Below are 26,001 nucleotides of genomic sequence, written 5' to 3'. Positions count from 1 at the left end.
GTGAGCAACTGAAACGTGGCTCGTGCTTCTGAGCAACAGATGTTTCATTTTACTTAATTAAAATGAGAATTTAGAAGCTAACACTTGACCTCGTTATTGGAAAACTTCAAAGTTTGTTTGGAACAACTCGGGTGTGTAGATCTACATTTTCCACTTTCAATTTTAAAATCTAAATACAGATCAAGTGCTTCCAGGGAAAATTTAGCATCTAAATTGCAATACGCCGTAAGAGCAAAACACACACCAGATTTTGAAAACTTGCTGTAGCAAAAAGAACGTAAGATATAGCAACAGTTTTTTGTGCTGCTTACCTGTTGAAATAATAATGTTTCGGGTGTTTTCAATAGCCACATATGGCTCATGGCCCGCCCCTACAGCAGAGAGTAGCCCTGCCCCGAAGGGATTCCTACTCAGTGGTCCCCAGAACTCAGAGGCAGGACCTCCTGGGGGCAAGCCTCAATTCCGAACGTTCGACCCTGTGGTCTCCTCTTCCGGTGGAGGGCTTCCTAGGTACTGAGCACTCATAGAGGGGATTCTGTGGATGGCTGGGGATTTGAAAGCCGTGTCCTCCTCCAAAAACGGGAAGAGATGGAGGCCCTCCCCACAAGGTCACCAAGCAAAAGTGAAGACCTGGACCTCAGGCAGCGAGGAAGACCAAGTAAGACTCGGTGGGCACACGCCATGGCCACTATGTACTTTCTTTTCACAACAGCATCATGACAATAGTAATAGCTACAAAGAGAAGTGGACTTATTGAGGGTTTCCTCTGTTAGGTGCTATTTCAAGTGCTTTCATTATCATCACCTTCATTCTTTAGATGAGGAAACTGAGGCAGAGAGAGTGTTACCCACTCAGGTTACGCCCGGATTAGGTGGCAAAACTGGAATTTGAACACAGGCAGTGCACCACCAGAGCTTCTGTTTGAACAGCACGCTCTGTTGTCTCCCAGCAGGAGGGAGGTGGGAAGCCTGCAGGAGAAATGTGCCAAAGTTGTGTTGAAACAAACCACCGAGAAAATCCTAAGCATGGCAAACCAAGATGGCACCAGTGGGTAGCACACCCAGAGATCTGTGCCATGGCCTGCTGGCTTCTGGAACCCTGAAAGTGCTCAGCAAATGCTTGCTTGGTGAATGTGGCTTGCCCAGGGTAGCTGAGAAAGGGGCCAGCCTCTCTGCACAGGGCAAACTCTGACACGCATGTGTCATTCATTGCTTTGCTTAACAAACGTGCGTTGGAATATTGAAGTGGCAGATGTGGCGATGGCTCACAGATGCACGGGGGACTGGCTGGCAGGTGCTACTTGTCCGCAAATAGGAGGGGCTCCCAGAAGCAAATAACTTGCCCAAGGTCACAAACCGAGCTTCCCCAAACCCCGACAGGAAGCTGTCCATCTTGGAAGAAATAGTCTGTGTGAATAAAGACCCATGCCGCTTGCTCCAGGGTGATTTTACCCCCGATCACCTTGGCGGGATGGGCCCACTCTTTATCTTCTGTCTACCTCTGTGCATAGCCCTGTGACAACACTGAGCTCCCGGGCCCGAAGAAACTGCAGGACAGATCTGTAAGACACGAAGAAAGAAATCTGCAACCAGCTGACTCTGCTGCCGGAAGGGAGAGTGAGCTGCAAACGTGGCTCGCCCAGGAGACCTCCCCTCTCAGTCCCATCACGCCTTGACCCAAGCGCCTTCCTGAGTTCACCCGCTGGGTGTCGGGCTGTCACTTTGGACTTAGTGACACGGGTTCTGTAGTGATGGCGGAGCCTCCCTGCACCTGTCAGCAGGCCCAGGGAACACCGAGAAGGCCTCTCGGCTCTTTCCTCTCTCCCCACAGCACCTGACACAGTGCTCTGGACACAGGGCATATTTAATAATGGCTTCTTAATAGCTCATCCGAGTTTAAATTTCCCAGGTAGCTCTAGGAGGAGAGGATACAGAAGATGTCATTCACATGCTATAGATGAACCCCCACCAAGCCAGCCCAGGATAAACTGCCTTAGACCAGAGTGCCACCCAGGATGGAAAAATTGAAAAATAAAATCTTCTTGATTAGTGAAAAAACAAAAAGGAATCATATTCTGTTTGTCCATCCCTTGAAGTGACATCCCAGAAGTTCCCTCTCTGCATAGGAGGTATGAACCTGAGACTCGACCCTTCAGGATAGACATGGGGACCCCCTCCCCGTCCACGGTGACTCCTTTCACATTTTATCCAAATAAGAACCTTATTGTATAATACTGTAATGAACTGGAAACTGCACTTTCCTGTCCAGCAGGTTTAGGAGCTTCCCTCCAGCAGGGCCCCGTAGGTGATATATGTCCATACTTTATTTACCAGCAGACAGACAGAGCCCCGTGGTCCTTAGCCTGGTAACAACCCGAGGCCGTTCATCACCGGCTTGCTCCTTTTTGAAATTCACCGAGCAGCGGGTGTCTCTTTAAACTCATCCACGTAATGCATTTTAAAGAGCATTTTCTGCACAGATCCATTTGCTTGACCTCGGCTCTGAGCGCAAGATGGAATGGTGTTTTAGCAAGAACTGCCCGCAGCCTATTTGGAATGCATATCCTGAGATGTGTATGTGGCTCTCTACCACCAGAGCCTGGAGGGAGGCTGTCGTTAACACTCCGGCTGAGTGACGGCTCCACGCAAGAGCACAGGCGTGGCGTTGTGGGGGCTACAAAGACTACAAGCCTGGGTTTCTGGCCTCCAGAACTTACCATCCAGCCAGAGCACTAAGACGTGTGTGTGAATTTTAGAGCATAGGGCAGGGAGAAGCAGAGTTGGAACCCCTTCTGGTGAGGGGAGGTGCTTCTTGCTGGCCTCGGACTTGGCAGATGGTAGCTAGGTGTCTCTGGGTCTCTCTTCACTGCTTCAGTTAGGGATGCTGGGTGAAAAGTGGTTCATCCGGTAAGATTTCTTGGAGGAGAGCTTGGCTTGAAGGATGGGTTGGGTCTCAACAGAGTGGAGGTTGGGGGGTGGAAAGTTCATTCTTCGCTGGGGACATACCCCAGGAGAGGTGTATATGTTTTGGTGTGAGATAAGTAGCTCTCAGCTTGAAAGGAGCATTGGCTAAAGTGGGGAACGAACCTCGATGTCTGAAAAGCCCTCAGACCTCGCCTGCCCCAAACCAGACTCAGCGTGTCTCCTGCGAGCTGGTCTTCTTCCTGAATGTCCCGCTTCAGTGACCGGTATCTCCAACCAGCCAGATTTTGCAAGCAAGTTCTCGCCTTCATCTTCAACCCATATCTAATGCACCATAAGGATGCTTTTGCATTGTCCTAAATTTCTCCAGAAATTTCCCTCTTCATCTCACCACCATGGTGCACCCTTCCCCCCATGCTCCCTGGACCTCTGCGATGCCCCCCACACTCTTGTTCCCGGGGGTCTATTTTCTGCATAGCAGCTAGAGGCATTCTTTTCAGTAACCCTAACCTTGCTCCCTCACCGTTGTGTGTGCGGCACATCACAGGTCCTGAAGCGGCTGGACACATGAGACCTTGAAGCCACGAGGGAGTTTAAACATTGCTTTGCAGACCACGGAGGACCCCTGAATGCTGCTGCGGTGGTGTTGGGGCTGTCAGGGCTGAGGGTGGGGGTTGGCAGTGGTGGGGAGGCGTAACACGATGCAGATACCCCGGGATTGTTAGGTGAGATCAAGTTCAGAGAGCCGGGAAGAAGAACATGTAGGAAAGATGCAGGACCCGAAACAGCCTTTTTAGAAACCACAACTCTGACTGGAGGAAGACACCCATGTCCCTTGGAGTCTCACATGGCATTTGTACAAGTTGTCACCAGAAAGTTAACCGAAAACAGCCCTCCCTGCTGGCCTCTGCCGTCTCCAGGCCTCGTCTCAGGGTCCTGGGAGTGCCACGAAGCCCAGTTTCAGGCCTCCCATTCAGGCAGCCTCTACGCGGCCCTCCCTGCTTTGCCAGATGATGCTCTCTCCAGGTGGAAGCTGGCAGACCTCACCCTTCTGTGTGGCAAGGAGCACGGAGGCAAAGCTTGGGCCTGATTCCACCAGCTTTCTTTGTGCCAGAAAAGAGTAAGACATTCTAGGGGCTGGCCCAGTGGCATACTGGTTAAGTTTGCGCACTCCACTTTGGCAGAGGGGTTTGTGGGTTTGGATCCTGGGTGTGGACCTATGCACTGCTCATCAAGCCGTGCTGTGGCAGCGTCCCACATACAAAATAGAGGAAGATTGTCACAGGTGTTAACTCGATGACAATCTTCCTCAAGCAAAAAGAGGAAGATTGGCAACAGATGTTAGCTTAGGGCCAATGTTCCTCACTGAAAAAAACAAAACAAAAAGAGCAGAGACATTCTCAAGTAAGAGACTCACATACCCCAGTGGAGGCCTCCAAACCCCTAACTGGACTCATGGCATAGAAACCCTTAATCCCCAAGACAACAGCAGAAGTGGAGGGAACGGACATGTGCTGCCATGGGAGCGGTCAGCTCTCAGCACGTCTCACCCTGGGAGGTGGGACCGGTCAGCCACTTCGAAGAAGTTTAGTATTGAGATGGGTCCATTTGGGAGCACCAAAGTAGCTCCCTAGAGAAGCCAATTTACATCCAACACTCCTTGGAAAATGTTCTTTGGGCAAGAAAAATCTGGGTAGAGAGTGTGAAGCTCATAAGTTTCTGTCCCAGTTTGGCAATTTTGGGGTTCGTAATAACGGCGAGAGCAGTAACTTTAAACGCATGAGCCCAGCACTGGTGCCTTCGGAACACGCACTAGCTCAGTCCATTCGCACAAGGATGAAAGGAGCCCCCTAAACGAGTGCTGTCGTTGTGCTCATTTTATCCAGGAGGAAATGGGGGGTTGCAGAGCATCCGTAAGTGGCCCCATGCAGCCACATCTGGCTGACTTAAATTCCATGCTCCTAACTGGTGCGTGAGACAGGTTTCTCCACCTCAGCACTATCAACGTGCTGAGTCGGATCCTTCTTTGTTGGGGGCTGTCCCCTGTATGGCAGGATGTTGAGCAACATCCCTAGGCTCCCCCCACTAGATGCCAGTATCAACCCCCCTTACCCCAGTTGTGACAGCCAAAAATATCTCCAGACCTTGCCAAATGTCCCCTGCAGAGTAAAACCACCCATGGTTGGGATTCTCACAGTGGTTGAGAATCACTGTGCTAGACGTTTCTTTGCAAGAGAGGCTGTGATGATCCAAAGATGTGAGGGCAGTCCACATCCCTGCCCTCCTCGCCTTCTGCGGGGAAGGAGGCATGCGATTCCCAATAGCACGGATGCACGCACTATCACTCATCAGGCTGGCGGACCTGGCTCTCCAGCGAGTTATCGGGACATCGCTGTCCAACTGCATTTTAACTCCCTTGAGGGCAGAGCTGATGCCGCTGCCTCTTTAGTGGTCCTTGTGATGCCCAGCACAGGCTCTGCACACAGAAGGCACCCAGTAACGTCTTCCTGAATGATAGCATACCATGGACTGCTTAGAGGGAATTCCTAAAGCCACACTGGGCTCCTGCAGTGGGACTTGTGTCTCATTCATTTATTCTGGAAATATCTACCAAGAACCTACCAATTACCAGGCCCTCTATGAGTCCCGAGGAATCGCTGTTTACAGCTGCCATGTTGGATCAAGAGTATTGTCAAAACACGCTACTGGGCCCAAGGAGAGACTCAGGAAGACCCAAAGGACGCAGGTGTGGGTGGGCAGGGCCAAGGCTGACCAGTCTTTTCTTGCCTGGCCATGGCAGGTGGGTTTGAGCTGCATGGCGGAGCAAGTCCTTGCTGTGCTGAGGACAGGACCCTCTGGACTGAGCCCGCCTGCCTGTTACAGGCTCCGGTGTCCTCTGTCCTGCTGTGGCGGCCCAGCGCAGCTCTTCTGCAGGTCCTGCTTGTGGCCTGCAGTCTGTCGGCATCCTTTGTTTGTAGGACACACCACCACGCCCATGGAGTCAGGGGTCACGGGCTCCAGTCACATAGCCCCTCGGTCTTGGGCCACCTCACCACGAGGCACAGCTACATCCCGGTGCTGATCACCATGATGGTGAGTCCTGGAAGTGGAGCAGCCTCTTTTCTTGTCTCCTGGAGCCAATCAGGAAAGAGATCGAGCAGGGACACTCCCTCAGGAGAGGCCTCGGTGCCTGGAAATGGAAGCCCCTCATTCAGGTCTTGAGGTCAATTAGCAGATGCAGGAGGCATAAGGGAGTTGTAAGAGAGACTCGGGATGTTTGGGGCACCTTGTAACCTCGAGATTGACAGGGGGGACCTCCTCCGGCCACCTTAGGTGCTTGCTGCCCCTCAGGCAGCAGCAGAGCCCTGGGTGGCTGTGCAACCACAGGGCTGACTGCAGGGGATGGCGCAGGCTCTTTCTGTTGTGTGCTCGATTCTAGCACTTGAAGTCGGGGTTCATCTTTTAAGGGGAAGAGAGTTTCCAGAATGAAGACTTGTTCAGAGTCTGTTCACTGAGGCTAAGAAAAACCCAACCCACTAGTTTATATTTATTTGCACCCTACCCCAACTCTTCTTCTCATCAGCTCCTTCCATGGGTGGGCTTGGGGACAGAGCCCACCTGGATTTTACCTGGCCATGTGGCCCTTGGGGACAGCCTGGCTTCATGTTTAGGAAGAAAGTACGTTTTTGGTCCCAGCACTCAGAATGACAGCTCAGAGAGGTGGAAGGCCATGGGCATCATGATGAAAAATCCCACATGAGCTGGGGCGGCCCCCAGGGGGGTCTGGTTGGAGGGCCCAAGTGTCATTTTCCCAGACACATTTTAATTTTTGTCCCTTCTACTTGTCCCTGTAGCTGGGATGGCCAAACTTTCATCCCCATTAACAGAGAAAAAAAGACCTCTGGTGGGAAATGACGTCTGGCAGGTCGTGGAGGATCTCTCAGAAGGGGGTGGGCCGCATTGCTCATCACCTCATGCTGGGACATGACTCCTCCCCCTAGTGGCTTTGAGATTTGGGAGATGGGCTGGGACCCTCGAGTCCCCAGCTATGCTGCTCAAAATGGAGCTTTAGTTGTTGACAAAATGCAATTTATCCAAGTCTTTAAATCCAAGTGGATTTGAGAGAGGGACCAAACCACTGTGCAGTGCGTGGGGGAAAGCCCTGCTGGGCTGCCCTAATTACAGGGTGACGGCTCCTGGCGGGGAAGGCCTGATTTGGAAATGCAGTCCAAAAAAGGCTCCGGAACCCCTGGTCTCCAAGATGTGCCTGTGAGAGGAGCATGGACCTTTGTGCCGCCTTGTCCGTAGGTGTAGTGCATGACCCATGGCAGCTGGCTGGGCTTCGTCCTGCTGCTCTGGGCCTGTGTCACCTGGCTGGCCCAGGACCACTGCCACCTGAGCCTGCAAAGCTGCCCTGCCTGTTGGCTATGCCAACCTCCTGGTCCTCCTCAACTTTGCTGTGGGGCTCTGTGTGTCTGTCACAGGGGTCCCTAACTGACTCCTCAGCCACCTGGATCTCAAACCCTGCCCCCAGCCATGTCTCTACCTGGATGCCAAGGGAGGGCCACATTTCTCCTTGCCTTCTGGGGTGGGGATGGGCCTGGGGGCACTGGCTTAAAGGGAGGAGCCCAAGAACCAGGACAGAGAGAGATTTTCCATTTCAGAAAAGATCCCAGCACTGGGTTAGGCACAGGAGGGTGGGAGCAGGGCAGGGGGCTTGGCAGCTGGGGAATGAGGGGCCTGCGGCTCGGCTGCAGCTGAGCCCCCAGCTCTGGGGACCCTGTGAACATTTGTGTTCACTCTGGCCTTCAGATTCCTCCTCTGAAAGATGAGGAGGGAGTGGGCAGCATGAACCCCTCAACTCTGACACCTGTGAGCTCTGAGGAGCATGGCCCAGGTGATGTGAACCAGGTGCACACCAGGATGGGGATGGACACGTCCTGGCCGTCCTCCCAACGCCATCTTCCACTGGGCCGCTGTGGCTCACGCACCTGAGACGACAGGGCCTCTAAAAGCAGCAGAAGCCTGTTTCCACTCCTGGCCCCAGTGACAGGATGGAAACTCATGATTCATATCCCAGTGAGGCTGCGGGTAAGCAATAAAGTTATCGTTTGTTTTCCACTGCAGAGTCTCTATGCATTTTTATTTTGGCTGCTGCTGCAGCAGCAGGTCCTGGAGAGGAGGATGTCAACAGAGGCAAAGGAAGAGGCTTGGAGGGAAGAATCTGGGGAAGTGAGAGGTGAGGACCTGGACAGCCTGCCTCCTACCCCAGCAGCATCGCAGAACATTTATGTGCCTATTTTGAAGTTAACCATTCCTCCTGGGAATCCCAGAATCTCAGGCCCCCCCAGGCCCATGTCCCTGGCCTGCCTTCAGCTGCCCCCACCCTCACAGCTCTTAGAGGACACACAGGTAGTGGTCCCAGTCAGCTCCAGTCACACCCAGAAGCTCGGGACAGGGCCCAAGGACAGGGAGAAGCCCAGCATCTGGCACGGGCTCTTCCACATTGGGCTTTGTCCTTCGAGACTTTGGATCTGGAATTTTCTGGCCCTGGATGAGATCTGAACCATAGCCCCCATCCTGAAAAGAGCCATTCCCCTGGGTGGCAGGGATGAGCAGGGGTCTCTGCAGGAGGCCCTCTGACCCCTCATGGTTCTAAGAGTCCAGTGTCCCACCTCTGGGCGCACTACCTCACCAGTCACTGGGCAGGGCCAGAAGAGGGCAGGGAGGTCTCTGGCTGGCCTGTGGCCCAATTCTCTCAGCACCTGAACCCCCTGGAGCCCTCTTGCTCCTGTTTGTAGGAGAAGTTCAACCTGCAGGCTGTGCCAACTCCTGTTGGAAGGGAACATGGTAGAAACCCCAGAGAAGTCAACGCTATAGCTGGTCATCCTAGGACACTGGCACTGTCTTTAGGTGCTAGGGAGGAGTTAGGGAGAGGGCGAGAGGGCCAGAACTGGGGGCTCTGGCGCCGACTCCTCCCCTCGTCCCTCCCTCTGGCCCGGGGCCCAGTGGTATCCTGGCGGGCCTTCCAGGCTCCTTCCTCAAGGGCATCCCGGTCAAGTGCTGGCTCTACAACTGTGCCACTATGTTTTTCGCTGTCAGCTTTGACGGCAAGGTGGCAGTATACAGGATGATCTATGTGTTTCTCTTCCTGTCCTGGGTGGCCTTGTACCCCTGCCCCTGCTCTGCTTTCCTATGCTGGAACCCCTGCCCAAGGCTGGCCCCACCACCTGCATCCTGACTTCTGCCCCCTCCAAGTGGCTGTGCAGTGTGGGGTTGCCTCAGTGCCAGCGCTGTGCCCATGGAGGGGAGGCCTGCTGCTTATACATGTCAAGCCCACAGTCACTCAGCTAACTGTCTGACCTCAAATCAAGCGACTCACAGGACATGTTAGGCACATTAGCGGCTAGTTCCTGACAGCAGCGGCGCAGAGGAGGGAAGGGGAGAGAAGGAAGTCTGCAGAGGGCGGGAATGAGCCAAGCAGCTGCTCTATTAGGTAATGTGGAGCCGAGCCGAGGGTCTTGGTTCAATTTCACACAACAGCCCCCAGGGACCAGACAGAAGGCGAGGCCCAGTGACTTCAGGTCCTTCCCACCCTGACATTCTGGCTGCCTGAGCACCCTCAGCATTTGCATTCCAGCATTCCTAGTGGACAGGGCCTGGAAGAACACAGAGCTAAGCAGATCCACAGGACTGGCCCCCACACCTCCTCCACCCATCTGCCTTCGAGGAGGCCTCTCTCGGTGCCAAGTACAGGGGTTCTCACAGCAAGATAGGACCGGGGAGGCCTGGAAAGCCACCACCGGGGTCCATTTGCATTTATCAATCAGGTCACACAGCCTGATGCACAATTAGACACATCAACAGTTCATTCCAGATAACCCAGCAGTTCCGACACAGGTAGGGAGAGGCGGTGTGTGTACGAGAGATACAGACAGAGGGAGAGAGAGATTTCCAACACCACCCAGATTGCTCCATAAACAGACAGAACTTCCAATCCAATGGCTTCCAGGCTGTCTGGGTGGTGCACTTCCCAAGCTCTGAGCTTTTCTGCAGGCAACTTAGCTAAAGGCAGGAACCCCTGACTTCACTTTGGTGTCTCATAAAAACTTGCTTAGACTCTCATATAAGAATGAGCTTGAGTTCCAGCCAGCAAAGACTTCTGTTGGCAAAAATGATTTTGTAGGGGCTGGCCTGGTAGCGCAGTGGTTAAGTTCTCACGTTCTGCTTTGGCAGCCTGGGGTTCGCTGGTTCGGATCCCTGGTAAGGACCTATGCACCACTTGTCAAGCTGTACTGTGGCAGGTTCCCACATAGAAAGTAGAGGAAGATGGGCACGGATGTGAGCTCAGGGCCAGTCTTCCTCAGCAAAAAGAGGAGGATTGGCAGAGATGTTAGCTCAGGGCTAATCTTCCTCAAAAAAAAAAAAAGGATTTTGCATGGGGAGTTCTTACTTCCAAGCTCCCCCTTGGCCCTTCTGGTTGCAGCCAGCTCCAGCCCTGGCTGGCTCTAACGTCTGTCCATTTCTCTAATCACCAGCAGTGTATTTCATCAGGGAAAGTGTGTGAATTGCAGATACACTATGATTCATGGAGAAGGATCCTGAAGTATTTTTGGATGGTCATGGTTTTTTATTCAGTGGTGGTCCTTATAGCTATCTGCAGTTACCAGTTTCAAATTTGTTGCTGGATTTTTCAACCAAACCCTGGGGCTGTCTGAAGAGGGATAAGAATTTGGCTTCTGAAGCTGGTGGGTGGTAGCTCCCGCAGTTTGATTTGCTCAAAGGCCCCAGTTCTGCCATAATTCATGGCTTCTGGGATCAGGAGCAGATGTGGTATCAGATGGAAAGCAGCCCCGGGGCTCCCTGGGTGGAAGCCTGCAGAGGAGCTGGAGCAGTTACTCACCATGACCTGTGTTTGCCAAAGGAGCTGTTTATGATAGTTCCACAGGCTGCCTGAGAAGGCATGTTGTCTCAGGCCTCCGGCAAATGGGAGAAGGGGCTCTTCCAGTTGGTTCTGGGTACCTCTGCAAAGCTCCAGGCTCCTCCAGGTCTGTGGAGACGCCTCTACCAACTCCAAGTCTTCAAGGTCAGAGCCCCAAGTCCAGGGAACGGGGAGCCTGTCAAGACTTCGTTGCCAGACCACTTCTGCTTTGTTGGATCCCAGGCCCATGGACTTGAAACCCCAGGGAGTTCTCACCCCACCTCGGGATTTCACCAGACTCTGGCGAACCCCATCCTCAGCTCACACCCCCTCATTTCAGCTACAAGTTTGAGTTTATGCCAAGAGCACATGTCCCAGGTGGTTCCCTGAAAGTGCTGGTCTTCCTCGGGTCACACAAGCCCACCTGCCAAAGAACCCCTATGGGCCCCAAGCCACCCCACCTAAGCCCACAGGAGTTTGCTAGTAGACACCGCTCCTGGGTCCCTCACAATCAAAAACCAGTTGGTTATCAAGGGAAAGGGCTGCAGGGCCTCTCGAGGAAGGTATCTTTGTCAGGTAGGACCCAGGTGGCGGCCTGCTTCTCGACCTTCAAGGCTCTCTCCCCTCTAACCTGTTCCAGGTCACGTGAGAAAGGCCTGGCGCAATTTGATACAGTGGAGCTGTTTGCTAAAGTCCTGCTGCCTGCTGCCTTTCTGCTGGCACGCATCCTTCAACTTCATTACTTTAATGAAGACCTTCTGAAGACCCCCAGCCTGCATAGCATTCCAATTAAAGGGAAGGGCACATCTGACAGGTGCTGTGTCCCTCGGGGTAGCATCTGGAGATTCTCCTAATAGACGCAGAGACAAGCTCAGCTCAGGGGATGGGAATTAGATTTACCGTCCATTTGCTGAGTCATCCATTTGCAGGTGTTCTTTTGAAGTTGGTGGGGAAAGTTAAACCCCATGTGTCTTTGCAGGCTCAGTGGACAGAACAGGAGCCCCTCATTTCCTACCAGGTACCTCCAGAAACGGACCAGTGCTCTGTGGAGCTGGCCCTTGGCTTCTGCTGGGACTCCATTAATGAGAGTCTAAGAGCTGCTCACGTGCAAAGCATTCTGCTTATTGGATGTTCTATATGCCTAAGGATTTGTTTTATTTTGGTTTTTACCATTCGGTACTCTAACTAAATTAAGACGCTGGCTGCGAAACTTGGCTTTTAAAGGTTTCCTAATTTTTAGACTGAGTCACTAATATGTTAGAATATTTCGCAGAATTCTTATTTTAAAAGGTGGTACGTTGCCAAAGCAATTCATTTGCCTACTAAGAAAAATTAAGCAGGCAGCTGCAACCTTCTCAAGGCCTGAATCTGTTTTTTGGATCAAACTGTGCAACATTCCTAACACGTTTCATGAAAAAGTACACAAAATACCACAGCTTGATTCTTTTTTTCCCCAGGGGTTGTAAAATATTCTTTTTTGTCAACATCGTATGGTTTGTTTTGGGTTTTTACTCAGCTTTGCTCGTTTCCAAGGTGGGATCTGAAAGCTCTAAAGAAAATGGAAGGGTTCTGGTGAGATCACCGGGTCCCTGGGGAGTTGGGGGAGCCACACCCATCAGCAGTGTGCCCATTTCCCGACTCTCCGATCCCTGAAATTACATGCTTGGTGACGTGTGACACCAAATGAGTCCCTACTGTGGAGTGAGGAGAGAACGAGGGAGAAAGGTTCTCTTTTGAGGCCGCCGGGGCCCCACTGGTCAACTCATGGAACGATGTGAATGGCCGAGGTGTTCAGAGGTGGTTGATGATGTCTGGGGACTGGGTTGCTATGGTAACATAACGTGAGCACCAGCGCCCACGGACGCGCCCTGTGGATTGTAACCCCCAGCAACATGAAGGAAACCGATGTGCGTCTCCCGCCAAACGTGGGAGTCTCTTCTTTAAAATTCCTCCTGCCAGGCGCTCTCTCCTGGCACCTTAGCCATGCATCTGGCGCACCAGCTAAGCTGCACCTGGCTCAGTTGCCCTGTTCCTGTGCATTCACGTGTTAATCACATTCTTTAAAAAATTTCAGCAGAGAATGAATGCCCATCACGAGGGGACTGGCTCAACAAATGATGGTGTGTCTCAGCAGCACAATGCTCAGCAGCCATTAAAGAGAATGAGGCGGCTCCGTCTAGACTGATGGGGAATAAGCGTCAAGACAGATTGACGAGTGAAGAAAGCAAGGTGCAGAACACCGTATATAGAAAGTGCTACTATTTGTTTAAGGAAAAGATATACATCCATGTGCTTATACATACAAAGCATATCTTTGGGAGAGGACAGAAGAAACCTGTAAGGTTCTTGCCTTGGGCAGGAAACACAGGTAGGAAAGAGAGTAACTTTTCGCTGGATACCCTTGCATATCTTTTGAATTATTTTTTAACTATGTGCATGCATTATCCAGTCAATATAATAAATGAATAAACTACTAAAAATCTATTTGAGAGTTTTCTGTTTAAATCCAATAGAAAAGGAATACTTTTATTAACAGAGGAGGCTCTCTCTTTCTGTCTTTCAGGCTTAAGGTTACACTTTGGAAACTTCAGAACAGGTAAGAACTAAATAGTGAAGAAAAATGCATAATTCCAGTTTGGCTTCTGGTCAATTGGGGCCTGAGAATGTGAGAAAAGCATAAAGATGATTCCCAACACTGCAGAACAAACCAAGCAAACACTTTTTTTTCTAATGACCAAGTCCTTGACTCTGTCCCCTACCCATATTTCCTTGTGGCTTTGGCCCATTTCACTTTGGGCTTTGATAAAACAGGCTGGCAAGTTGATACTTGATTCCCTAGGACCCGCCAAGGAAAAGGAGGCAGCGCTGAACTCTGCAGAAAGCCAACAGCGAGGTTCAGGATGAATGGAATCCAGAGGAGGATGGCAAGCTGGGGTGGAAGTTACCAGCAGCTTGGAGATGCCGCTATCCTGAGAAGTCCTGCATGACGCTGTCTGGGGCTGCTCTCTGATGTTGCCAAGAACCCTGGGCATTCAGGCGAATAGCTGGCTCATTAAAAAAAAAAATCCAGGGCCGGCCCCGTGGCTGAGTGGTTAAGTTCCCACGCTCTGCTTCGGCAGCCCAGGGTTCACTGGTTGGATCCTGGACATGGACCCACACACCACTCATCAAGTGGATGTGGTGGCATCCCACATAAAAGAACTAGAATGACCTGCAACTAGGATACACAACTACATACTGGGGCTTTGGGGAGGGGGGAAAAAAAGAGGAAGATTGGCAACAGATGTTAGCTCAAGGCCAATCTTCCTCAGAAAAAAATAAAATTCCACCAAGATTGTTGACCTGATTTCCTGATTCAACACAGCCTCAGCATGCTCTCCTCACATTTAATTTTGGGGGACATGCCAACTGTCCCAGAAGTGGGGTGGCCAGGACTTTATTCCCCTACCATCTGTCTGCTGGCTCTGGCCTGAACAGCCATGTCTTTATTCCCTTGCCAGATGGGAAGCCAGTTCATGTTAGCTGGACCTGCAAATCCAGAATTCCACGACAATTCTGATAGTGGCTAGGTTGGCGGTGGCCACTGCACTTTCAATTAAAACATAATTAAAAGTGCACATTAAAAGTGACAGAGGTTCCTGGAGTCTGTTTTGCTTACCTGGGGGAACCAACTGCTTACAAGTGATTCGGGACCATGCTTGTGTTTGATTCAGCTTGTGGTTGGGATTGAAATAAGAAATGTAGGACACTTAGTATAGCACCTGAGCGCTTAACACATGTCAGTTTCTTTCATTTTACCAAATTATAATCTTTCTCAAATATTAAGAACAGCAAATGTAGGACTTTTGGGCAGTGGTTAAATTGAACCTCCTCTTGGGCAGTTTGTTTTTTATTTATCTATGCGCCCATTGTTGATGACCCTGCTGTGCCAGGCACTGTGCTAAGCACTGAAGAGAGAAACAGAAATAACTGGCGTCTCTCCCCTCAAGGAACTCACAGTCTAGAGCAGGGTCCAGCCCGCTGTTGTGGGACATAAAGCCATGCCCCCCAAGGCGCTGCAGGTGCTGCTTTCCTGCCACAGGAGCAGAGTTGAGAAGTGTGGCAGAGGCATATGGTGCACCAAGTCTAAGATCGTTAATATGTGGCCCTTTAGAGAAACGGTTTGCCAACTTCTGGTCTGGAGAGGGAAACAGGCACATGAACAGGTACTCAGAATACGGGGAGAACCGCATGGAGGGTGATACAACTGTGGGAGCAGGAGGCGGGAAGCTCAGCATGGCAATGGAGGGCCTTGCTATAGGCACTTAGTATTCGTGGAAAACAACGTTGTTTAAAAAAAAATCAACGGGTTCCTAGTTTTCTCTGCTTTCTTCTGGCTTCCTCTTAAATGCAGAGCCCTTCACATTGTTTTAAACAAGAAACTAGACTCCATGGAGTTGCCAGGGGCAGCCAGTTACAGCCTCTCTCTTCCCCTCAGAGGAGGAAACGAGTGATTGGGACTTGGCAGTTGACAAGCTGTCCGCTGGATTTCTGAAGCTTCTAGAAATGGTTAACAGAACTCAAGTGTTTCTGGGGCGCGTTCTGGAAATATACGTCATTGAGCTCATGTCCACCATGGTCATCTGGTTATGCTGCAGGAGGTCAGTGCCTGTCAGGAGGACCATGTGCTGTCATGTTTGGGGGACTTATGAGTCAGGTTTTGAGATCTTTCTCTTTCTTCTGCACAGTGGTGACCCCTTATTGAAGGTCCAGTGGGTGTATTTTTAACTCCCATTTTCCCCCTAATTGGAAATTCTCTGATCACAGGCAGGGAATAGAGACCACGCCAAGGCACGCGCAGACTTCAGCGCTCTCCTTTTAGGTTTCTTTGATGAATTCTTTCACAACCTCCAGGTGGGGTCTCCGCCCTATTCCAAATTGCACCCAAGTGCATCCCGCGTGCCCGCTTTGGGCGTGTGTGATGGTGGGCTGCAAGACGGTGTACCAACTGAAGTGTGTCGCACCCTCCACCTGCTCTTAGAACGCGCAGAGGTGAGCTCTGTTCTGAGCTGGAGTTTCACCCTAGCCAGAAAAGAGCACCCTGGGCAAAGGCTGGGACCGAGACCCACCCTCCCCAGTATCTGCCTTTCTCCAAGAAAAGTTGAGGAACAAAGCATTAAAACACACTGCTCTGGAAAAAGCCATCTACTGCAATATTTGCCGTTTCAAAGATGAGAAAAATTGAGGCCCAGGGTGGGGGGCATGAAGGACTTATCTAAGATCCACATTTCATCCATTTATTCATTCAACAAACACTAATGGAGGGCCTGCTCTGTGCCAGGCACTGTGCTGGAGGCAACCATGTGGGGAGACCCCCCCCTGCCAGAGTAGATTCCAAAGGGACAGACAGATATGTGCAAGTAGAGAGAGCCCCCGTCTGTGGAGGTGGGAAGAGCTGTGAAGAAGGCTGCCCCTGAGTGAGGGAACAGGAGGAGTCAGGGTAGAGTCGGACACAGGCAGGGCCACGGCAGGTAGGAGAGTCCAGGACCTTGGGCTGCCGTCCCCCAGCCTGTTAACAGTGCACGCAAGTGGGCAAGGTGAGAACAGAGCCTCGGTCCCATCTATCAGGTGGGAAGGTGGGGGCGGGATAGAGAAGTGGATGGCTGTCGGCTCATCTTGCATGAGACTCTGGAAGGACCTCTTCCAGGGCCAGGCATAGAAGTGGGGGGAATCATGAGAAGCACAGCCTCCTGGGGGCCAGGACTATAAAGGCACAGGACCTCTGAGCCCAAGAGAGATGGTGCCATCACTCCTCCACAGCTTCAGCTTGCCCAGGCTGGTCTGAGGCCTGGGGTGAGAGAACTGGAAAGAGTTTAAAAGATGGCCCTGTTCTTACCAGGGAGCTCCCACACTGGGCCCTCCAGTTTTAGCTGGGAGAAGAAGACAGGCAGTAGGCCACGAGGACTTGCAAAGAAGGATCAAGGCTCCGGAAGGGCCTTCTGATTCATCCTCATCTTTTACAGATGGGGAAACTGAGGCATGGGGGGCCTGCCTGGGGTCTTTCAGCCAGAGGTCCTTCCTAGGCAGTCCTGCAGCTTGAGTCACCTCTGAGGTCTACAGATGGGGCAGACACACAACCAAGTACCCCTGGTGTCATTTCTGTCTCCCCCCCAGGTGTGCAAAGAAACAATATGTCCACCAGCCAAACTCACCAAAGAACTAACCCTCTACCTGCAGCCGGGGGACCCAGCAGAGTGGCTCAGAGCATTAAGGAAATGTGACGGCAAAGTGTTACCTTGTCTGAAGGTAGGGAAGAAATAATGGCCCATGATTAGTGGGCACAGACAAATAGGGATGGCAGAGAAGTGCGAACCTCCAAGATCCACAGGCCAGGGAGAATTGGAAGAGACGAAGTGCCCGGCCAGGCCTGGCACATGTTGGGCGCCCACTCAGTAAGCTAGCATCGCCCTTCCCTCCCCAGGGAACGCTACGTTAAGGAATTGCTTTAGCGGCCACGTTACCTGTTACTGAGAAGGAACCTGGCTCTGACTCATCCTTCACTTTGACTGCTTCGCCTAGAGAGGCTTCTGGGGCAGCTCTGAAAGCCAGGAGTGGATGAGGACATTCAAGGCAGACTGTTAGCAGAAGTGAAAATTAAACAACTCGGCCAAAATCGAAGGCTGGTAGCGCCTGGCCTGCACCAACAGGGAGATTAATTCTTGCCCTTCTGGAGCCTCTGCCAAGTGTGGGGGGTTTGCAAGGGATTCTCTCGTGTGATCCCAGCTCCTTCAGCTCAACTTTGTGGCTCAAAGGCTGTAGCACCATTTTCCAGAGGAGGATACTGAGGCTCAGAGAGGTAGAATTACTTGTCCAAGGTCACACAGAGAAGGAACAGCAGGGCTGGATGAGATCCCACTTCAGAGTCCCCACTTGACCGGTGGAGTGTCTCATCTTGCCAGGTCACACCCGAGGGCGAGAAGCAAATAGAGAAGGTCCTACCCCAAGTGGTAGGAGAGAGTGGGGCACATACCCCTCTCACTCCAGTTGGTTGAGCGTTCCCAGGGGCCTCAATCTAGAACAAAGAGGAATTAAATAGCAAAGAAAACGAGGCCCTGGCCACTACTGTCTAAGCACATACGGAGCGAAAGTGGCTGGCCAAAAATCTCTAGTGCAAGAAATCAGGATGGTAATAAAGGAGCTGCTACTACTTGTGTGCCTGGAACCCTGTCCCCTAGCACCCTCCCAAGTGACCACTGCATTTGCTCACTGGATTCTCACTCTGGCCCCACAAGAAGGACATTTCTCAGAGGAGGACTGTGAGATCCAGAGGGTTTGGGTTACTCATCCAGTCGCACAGAAAGAGGCAGATCCCCTCGGCCAGCTCTAGAGCTTGTTCTTATAATGAGACACAAGCAGACCACGGGTGATGAGCCCCATGACCAGCTGGCCCGCGCCCGGGAAGGCGAGGGAAGGTAAGGGACGGCTGACCTTTCTCATCATGGAAGAACTAACCATATGCACCGCACACTGCCAAGAAGGCAGGCAAGAGCAGAACTCATTTCTTTTAAACAGGTTACCCAAGAAGATTAAGAGGCTCTGTAGTACTCCAGGGCGCAAATGCTCTGCTCTCTTCTGAGTCACCATGGGCAGCCCCCCGGGATTCATTTCCTGGGAGTTCTGGAGAGCTGGGCTTTCGCTGTAAGACAATTTGTTTCAAGAAGTGTCAGCTTCTGTTGGTGACCACTCAGCTCCAGACCTTGCCCCCAAAAGCTGATGGAAAAGGATGAGCCAGCCATCCAAACCCTCAAACAGAAGTCCTATTTGGTCCCCATCTCCTAATCTGCTGAGAGGATGCACAGGAGGCCCTGGCACAGCCACGGGAGGCTGGGCAGAACAGAGAATCTCTATGAGGTTCATGAAAAGCGGCGAAGAGGCCAACAGCATCTGCACAGGAACAGAGACGGAGCTCGGACGTCTGGAGCACTAAACAGACCTCGCTCTTCATCTCAAATAATTAGTTAGTCTCTCGAAAGTGCCCCGAGTTGAAGCACACAGGACATACTTATGGCTAACTATGATCTAATAAGGTAATCCTTTTCATCTCAGTGTCATATAATCAATAGGGAAAATACAGCATATTTATAACCAACAATTAGGCTTTCACTGCATTTTTTTTCCCCACTGCTCATCAACAAACACCCTCTATAAAACCCATCCCCAAATCTGATCGGTTCTCATTCCATCAATCAAGTCTTCCTGGGTGCAGGAAAGATTTTGTAGCATGGCTATGATGTTACAAAAAACAAAAAAGCAGCTCACTAAGGATAATTTTTAAATTTGCACATGATGTAGCAAGATGGATTTCAGCATTAACCAGCAGCATTATCAAAACCTGGCAGCTTAGAAGGGGAGACGTCCTTGAAAGGGTGTGTTGGTATCCATATTGTGTTACAAAGTAATATAATCAAGCAAAGTAAATGAATTCACTATGATTGGCTTTTTATTCCCAGCTTGTCAAGAGTCATAACTGTGTTAAGCATTCTCCACCTCGATCAATTGGAAAATCAATGACTAGCTATTTGTGGAGAGCATCTCTGATAGGAAGAAACGAAAGGAAATGTTTGAGAAACGTGGGGGACATTATTTAGTCCTTCTGACAACCTGGGGCTCAAAGTAGTCACTCTTCTTCCTAAGAGTTGGTGCTGAAACAAGTGCTTCTCTTGGTCATGGGCAGGCGGCTGGGCTGGTGAATGGTCTCGATCATCCGAACCACGATTTTGGTGGAGGCTGGAGAGTGCAGGGGAAACTTTCCGTTGTTTGACCAATGGACAGCCCTGTGGAACAAGGTTTCTGCCCCAGGTAGCACTGATTCCAGGTGTGCTTTGCTTGGCAGAGCCAGCTCCCATCTTGGCCCTCATGACTCTGGAGGTGACAGTGAGCCAGCGTCAGAGATTCCACTGGCTTAGGAATAGGCTGCCAGAGCCCTCACAGCACTATGGCTGACACATCTTGACAATGGGCTACTGAGCGCTTTGCAATATTTCATTAACTCTGCACTTTACAAAGCTGGCCTTGAGGTGACATCCCTGCACATGCTCCCACTTCCTAGATTGTTACCTTTTTTTTTTTAACAAGGAAAATATCAAATATATACAAAAGTAGAGAGAACAGTATCATAACCCCCATGTAGGCCTCACCATCTTCAGCAATTATAACTAACGCTAATCTTGTTTTCATCTATCCTCTTACCCTCTCCGCCGGGGTTATTTTGAAGGAAATGCCAATCACCGTGAATATTTCCATGTATATCTCTAAAAGATATGGACTCTTCTTTCTTTTTTTTTTTTTTTGAGGAAGATTAGCCCTGAGCTAACTGCTGCCAGTCCTCCTCTTTTTGCTGAGGGAGGCTGGCCCTGAGCTAACATCCGTGCCCATCTTCCTCTACTTTATACATGGGACGCCTGCCACAGCATGGCTTCCCAAGCGGTGCCGTGTCCACACCCAGGATCCGAACCCGCGAACCCCTGGCTGCCGAAGCAGAATGTGTGCACTTAACTGCTGCGCCAGCGGGCTGGCCCCAGATATGGGCTCTTCAAAAAACATAAAACCAATACCATTACCACTCCTAAAACAATTCCTCAAAATCAAATATCCAATCTGCATCCAGACTTTCCTGATTGGCTCATAACTTTAAGAGAAAATTTGTTCAAGATCCAAATAAGTTCCACACACTGTAATCGGCTACTTGCTTGACCTCTCTTCCAAGTTCTTAATCTATAGATTCTCTTTCTGTCCCTGCCAGTTATTGGTTGAAGGAACCTGATCAAATGCTGTAGAATCCTTCACAGTCCAGATTTTGCTGTCGGGATGCCCATGTTTTCATTGCAAATGGTGATGTTCTAGTTCAGCGTGTCTCCCTTATTTATAAACTGAAGGACTTCTACGAAGAGGAACATCCCCTCATCAACTATTCAGTTTCCCTCAGATATAGTTCTTACTAAAAAAAAAAAAAAAAAAAAAAAAGGCAAGAAAAATGCTTGATTTTTCAGACTCGGAAGTTGGTTTCACAGGACCTCCCCTTGGCACCCAGTGAGTTTTCAGTGTTTCAATCCTGCAGCTCTGGTGCTAGTGACGCTCAGACTGCCCCATCTTTGGCTGGTGAGCCCCTTGTTTGCAATGCCAGGGATCTTCTTAACGGGCTCTGCTCTTTGCCTGCCCTTTTTTCTAAATCTCTGACCCACTGAGACCCCCGTGGAGCCGCAATTCTCCCTGCAGAGTCCCTCGGCCTCCTTATCAACTTGTGCTTGACAGATTCTGCTTTGTTTTCTCTCTGGACAGTCTTTAACAAATTGGGTTTTGTTATTTATCTGATTTGCTAATACGTCAAGAAGTTGTAATGAATTTCTGGGCTTTGGGGGTGCTTTATAAAAGCAATAAAGCAAAAACAAATCAATGAACTCAACTCCCCACCCTCCCCAAATCCCAACAACCTTCTCGTCCCAGGGACCGAGATGGCATTCCTGTCTCATGACTTTCATTTGTTGACGTTCATGGATATTCGTCTCTCATCTTTCATCCTGCATTTCAGCCGTGTTTTGTGGCCGCCCTCAATGCCATAGGGCAGCTCATGGATTTCTAGTCCCTCATCCATGTCATCTGGCTGATTTACTTGCTGAATCTTCAGCAGAGAAAAGCAATTGCTGAGGTCTGGCCCAGATAGTGTGGTTTTCTCGTCAGTCTTATGATCTTTCAGTATTTTCTGTGCCTTGGGCTACCTCCTGCTTTCTGCAAAGGTAAACCAAACAACTTGCCCACCCACTGGTCTCTTTGGGGGAAACAATGAGTTTGGGAAACGCCGACTTTGCCCTAGACATGTTGAGTGTCCTTAGGCGGGGGACTAGTGTTCCCGTGCCTCAGTTCTTTTTTACGGGAGAATTGACACAGTGAGGAATTATAGGGCCTTGGAAATGATTTGGCCCAACCCCTGAGCCATCTTGTTCTAAGGGATAATCGGCCATTACTGATGCAGAGAACGGAATCAGACTCCACCAAGCTAACCCAGGTTTGCCTTGAGAGAAAGAGTTGGTCCAACTCTGCCCTAAAAAGCAAATAAAAATGAAAAGAGCAGGAAATAGGAAGAAGAATGCCCCCTTCCACTGTGTACACTCTTAACTTCCCAAACACTTCCCACTTCTGCTCTTCACAGCGATCCTGTTACGGTAAGTCCATCAGACACCAACCTCCCCACTGTACAGATGAGGAAGCTGAGGCTGAAAAGGAAAGGAGCCCAGCTGCCCAAAAAGGAAAGGCGTGGGCTGGGGTGCTGCTGCCTCTTGACTAAGGTCAACAGCTCTTGGTGGCACAGGCCAAACGATGACTTGGTCTGCAGACTTGGAGTTGGGTAGTTTTTCCCTTGCATCGTCCTGTCCCAACACAGTAAAGATTTAAAAAATCTTGCCCTGAGTTGAATTTAAAACCTCTCTTCTCTTCTTAACTACTATTTTCCCAGCACATACAATTTTTGTTTGTTACTGAGCTTCCCTAAGAACATCTCTCATCAGGTTTCTTCCATTGAGTTCCTTTGGCTTTCCATTTCTCTTCTCTCCTCCTCCCATTCCTGGCCACCGCCGCCCCCACCTCGGCTTCCCATCCTCCCATACCTTCCCCTTTTCCTCTTTCCCCTCCTCCTTCCTCTTTCTCCCGCTTGTCTTCTCTCTCTTCTCCTTCTCTCTATCCCTTTCCTTGTCTATTCTTCCCAATGCTCTTCTTTCCTTTCTCTCTTCTTTGAGTGTTCGCTCCTCTCGTCTCTTCCTCTCACTCTTACTCTCCAGCCGCCCCTCTTATTTCCCGTCTCTTGTTGCCCCTTCATCTCCTTTTCCTTTGCCATCTTCTCTGCACACAGTCACATTCCCCAGACTCCTGTCTGTGGTCCGCCCCTCTCTCTCAGGTTCATGCTGAGGCCTTCAGCCCCTCCCACATGTTTCTCTCCCCTACAGCTTGCCCAGCCCCCACTTCCCAACTCCCCAGGTGGACAGGGCAACTTGGGTCTGCCACTGCCGATCCCAACCACGAATCAGCTCTGCATGAGCGCAAGGCAGCCAGTTGTTTCCATCAAGTACCCCCAACACCACGAGGCAGACCTGATCAGGGTTCCCCGGGCAGGCCAGGTGTCAGGGTTTTGAAGCAGTTCCCAGCATCCTCTCAACGTTTTTTTTTTTTTATAAAAGTCCTTCTCTTGACCCTGAAATCAAATCTGACGTCTTAGTCATTCCATATAATTTGAAAGAAGCATTAATAGAACATAGACTCAATGATCTTTAAAAAAAATAATGAAGACAAAAAGAAAATTGCTCCTTCCTTTAGAGATTACCCATGGAGAACCACAAGTGCAGAAATACATTCAAATCTCATTAAGTGGTTGTATCTCCAGACTTTGCCAAGAAGCTGGATGCCAGTCTGTTATTCCGAGAGTACCGAGGGTGTCTGAGGCCTCTTTGCCTCGGGAACTTCAGATTGGGCAGGCAACTGAGGCCTCAGGAAACGCCAAGCGCCATTTCAGTCTTCCTTCTTTGCCAATCTCCTTTCCGATATTTCTCCATTTCATCTCTGTGTAATCACCAAGACAGCACTCGGAGAAGAAATATAGTTACCAGGTTCCAAGGTCTCAATCTAATTAAAAAATGCTTGCATGGGAGAGAATTTTAATTCATAAGCATTATTCTGATGGGGTGGGGGGAGTAGGTCTTTCAACAGATGATTTAAAATCCAGAGATTTAGTTAGATACTAAATAAAAAGTGGATGGCTGATTTGCAAATAAGATTTCCAAATGTGTCAAATAAAGGCCTTCCAAAATTTGAATTTTGTGAGTTAGCACTTACCCATCCAAAAGCGAGCGCCCTTTTGTGCTCTTTTAAGGGTTTACCCTTCTCAGTTAGTCTAGAAAATATCCATCTTCTTGGAGACAGGCTGCATTGTATATGAGAAGATTTAACTGAGAAGTGTGGAAATAGTCAAAGTTTTCATTACCTTCATCCACTTCTTACCTTTTCCCTGAACTCTGTCCCATGCTCAATCCACTTTTTCATTTATTCATCCACCCATCCAATGCTGACAGACCCAAACTGTGAGCCCTTGGCCCACTTTAGAATCCAGAGTTCCAGCCAGGTTCCACGTGGAGCAGCTCTCTCTCTGCCTGCAGCTCTGGATACGCGTTTTGAGTGGCGTGAAGGGGTTTGAGGAGGCACAGGATGTGTTGTGACTTTTCAGGGTTCCTAGTGACTCTTGGAAACTCATACAGTGTTCTTGTCCTACATCCCTCGCCAAGGAGACAGTGACAAAGGAAGCTCCCACATGATACGAGAGGATGAATTAGGCCCCATGAGTACACCGCCTTGCTGACCCCAGGGGCTCTCCCGGCACGGTGGCTCCTTGTGGCACGGATGCTCATGAGATTAACGTTCAGGAAACAACGACCACGGGGCAGGGCAGCCACTGCCAAGAACAACGACCCCTTCCTTCTGTCTTTACAGTTGACTTCCTTCTTCTCCCTGTGGCTTCCCTGCAACTGCCAAGTGTTTGTTGATGAGTACAGAGCATCGGTGAGAATGCAGACGGGATAATGTGGAGGTCAGCCGAGAGCTAAGGCTGGAAGACCTCGCCCAGCTCAGATCTGTTCCCAACTTTATCTTCTGTCAGTAAGAAGTGAGATCCTGGTCCTGGGCACTCTTGCGGGTGGGTAGTCTTCACTCCCTCTCAGCCCTATGGGCCCAAGAATTGCTTCCTTTGGAGAAGAAATTGCTATGATTTTATTTTTCTTAATTAAAAAGAAATTTAAATTGACATATAACTTATATGCAGGGAAACGTTCAGATCTTAATTATAATATTCAATCCGTTTTGGTGAGTGCATATCAAGACACAGAACACTTCCGTCATCCCAGAAATTTTCCCATTCCTCTTCCCAGTCAGGTCTTCCTCCAGGCAACTACTGACCTGATGTCTGCATCATAGGTTAGTTTGACCTATTCTAGAATTTCAACTAAATAGAATTATAGGGTTTGTACTTTTTTGCGTCTGGCTTCCTTTGCTCGCTGTCACGTTTTTGAGATCCATCCATGCTGCAGCACATTTCAGTAGATGATTCCTTTTTATTGCCAAGTAGTATTCAAGTGTATGAAGATTGCACATTTTGATTATCCGTCGGTGAGTTGATGAACATCTAGGTGGTTTCCAGCTTGGAGCTAATATGAATAAAGCTTCCATGAACATTTTTACATGTGGTTTTGGTGGACATGTTTTCATTTCTCTGGATAAATACCTAGGAGTAGAATTGCTGAGTCATGGGGTAAAGGCAGTTTAGGAAACTGCCAAATAGTTTTCCAAAGTAGTTGTACCACCTTCCACGACTTTCTGAACGCTTCCACTCCTGGTCACGTACCATATGTTGACTAGGTCCCTGCCAGGTGCTACCCACTCAGTTTTGCCAGGCATGGTTCAAGGCGATGGGAATTCAACAGGAAAAAAGTTCCCTGCCCTTATCCCAGCAGGCTCTTTTCTTTCAAGAAATTGGCAAATTTATATGGACAAGCAAAGGACTTAGAATCTCCAAAACAATTGTGCAAAAAGAAGAAGAGAATTGGAAAACTAGTACTACCTGATTTCCAGACTTACTACAAAGCACCGTCATCAAGATTGTGTGCGCAACTGGTGAAAGAATGGACACTTAGATCAATGGAGCAGACAATTCCGAAAGGACAGCCTTTTCCACAAATGGTGCTGGAACATTTTTGGATCTGTCCGTATCTAAATCTTCCCTCATGCCAAAATGCTAAAGCACAAACCAACCTTGATCCCTACTTCGTATCATGGACAGAAATTAACTTGCGATAGATCGTATATCTAAATGTAAGCCCTAAAACTATACAAAATTTTATTGAAAAAAGCAAAGAGAAACTCTTTGTGACCTTGGGTTAGAGAAAGATTTCTTAAATAGGGCACAAAAAGCATGATCTATAACAGGAAAAAGTTGATATATTGGACTTCATCAAAATATGAAAACTTCTGCTCCTCAAAAGACACTGTTAAGATCATGAAAAGATAAGCCACAGCCTGAGAGAAAAGATTTGCAGAACATATGTCTGAGACACCTGAAGCTAACATAACATAGTGTGTCAACTATAC

This window comes from Equus quagga, chromosome 12, assembly GCF_021613505.1.
Source record: "Equus quagga isolate Etosha38 chromosome 12, UCLA_HA_Equagga_1.0, whole genome shotgun sequence".
In the NCBI taxonomy this organism is placed as follows: domain Eukaryota; kingdom Metazoa; phylum Chordata; class Mammalia; order Perissodactyla; family Equidae; genus Equus; species Equus quagga.
Note: the sequence above shows the minus strand (reverse complement) of the source record.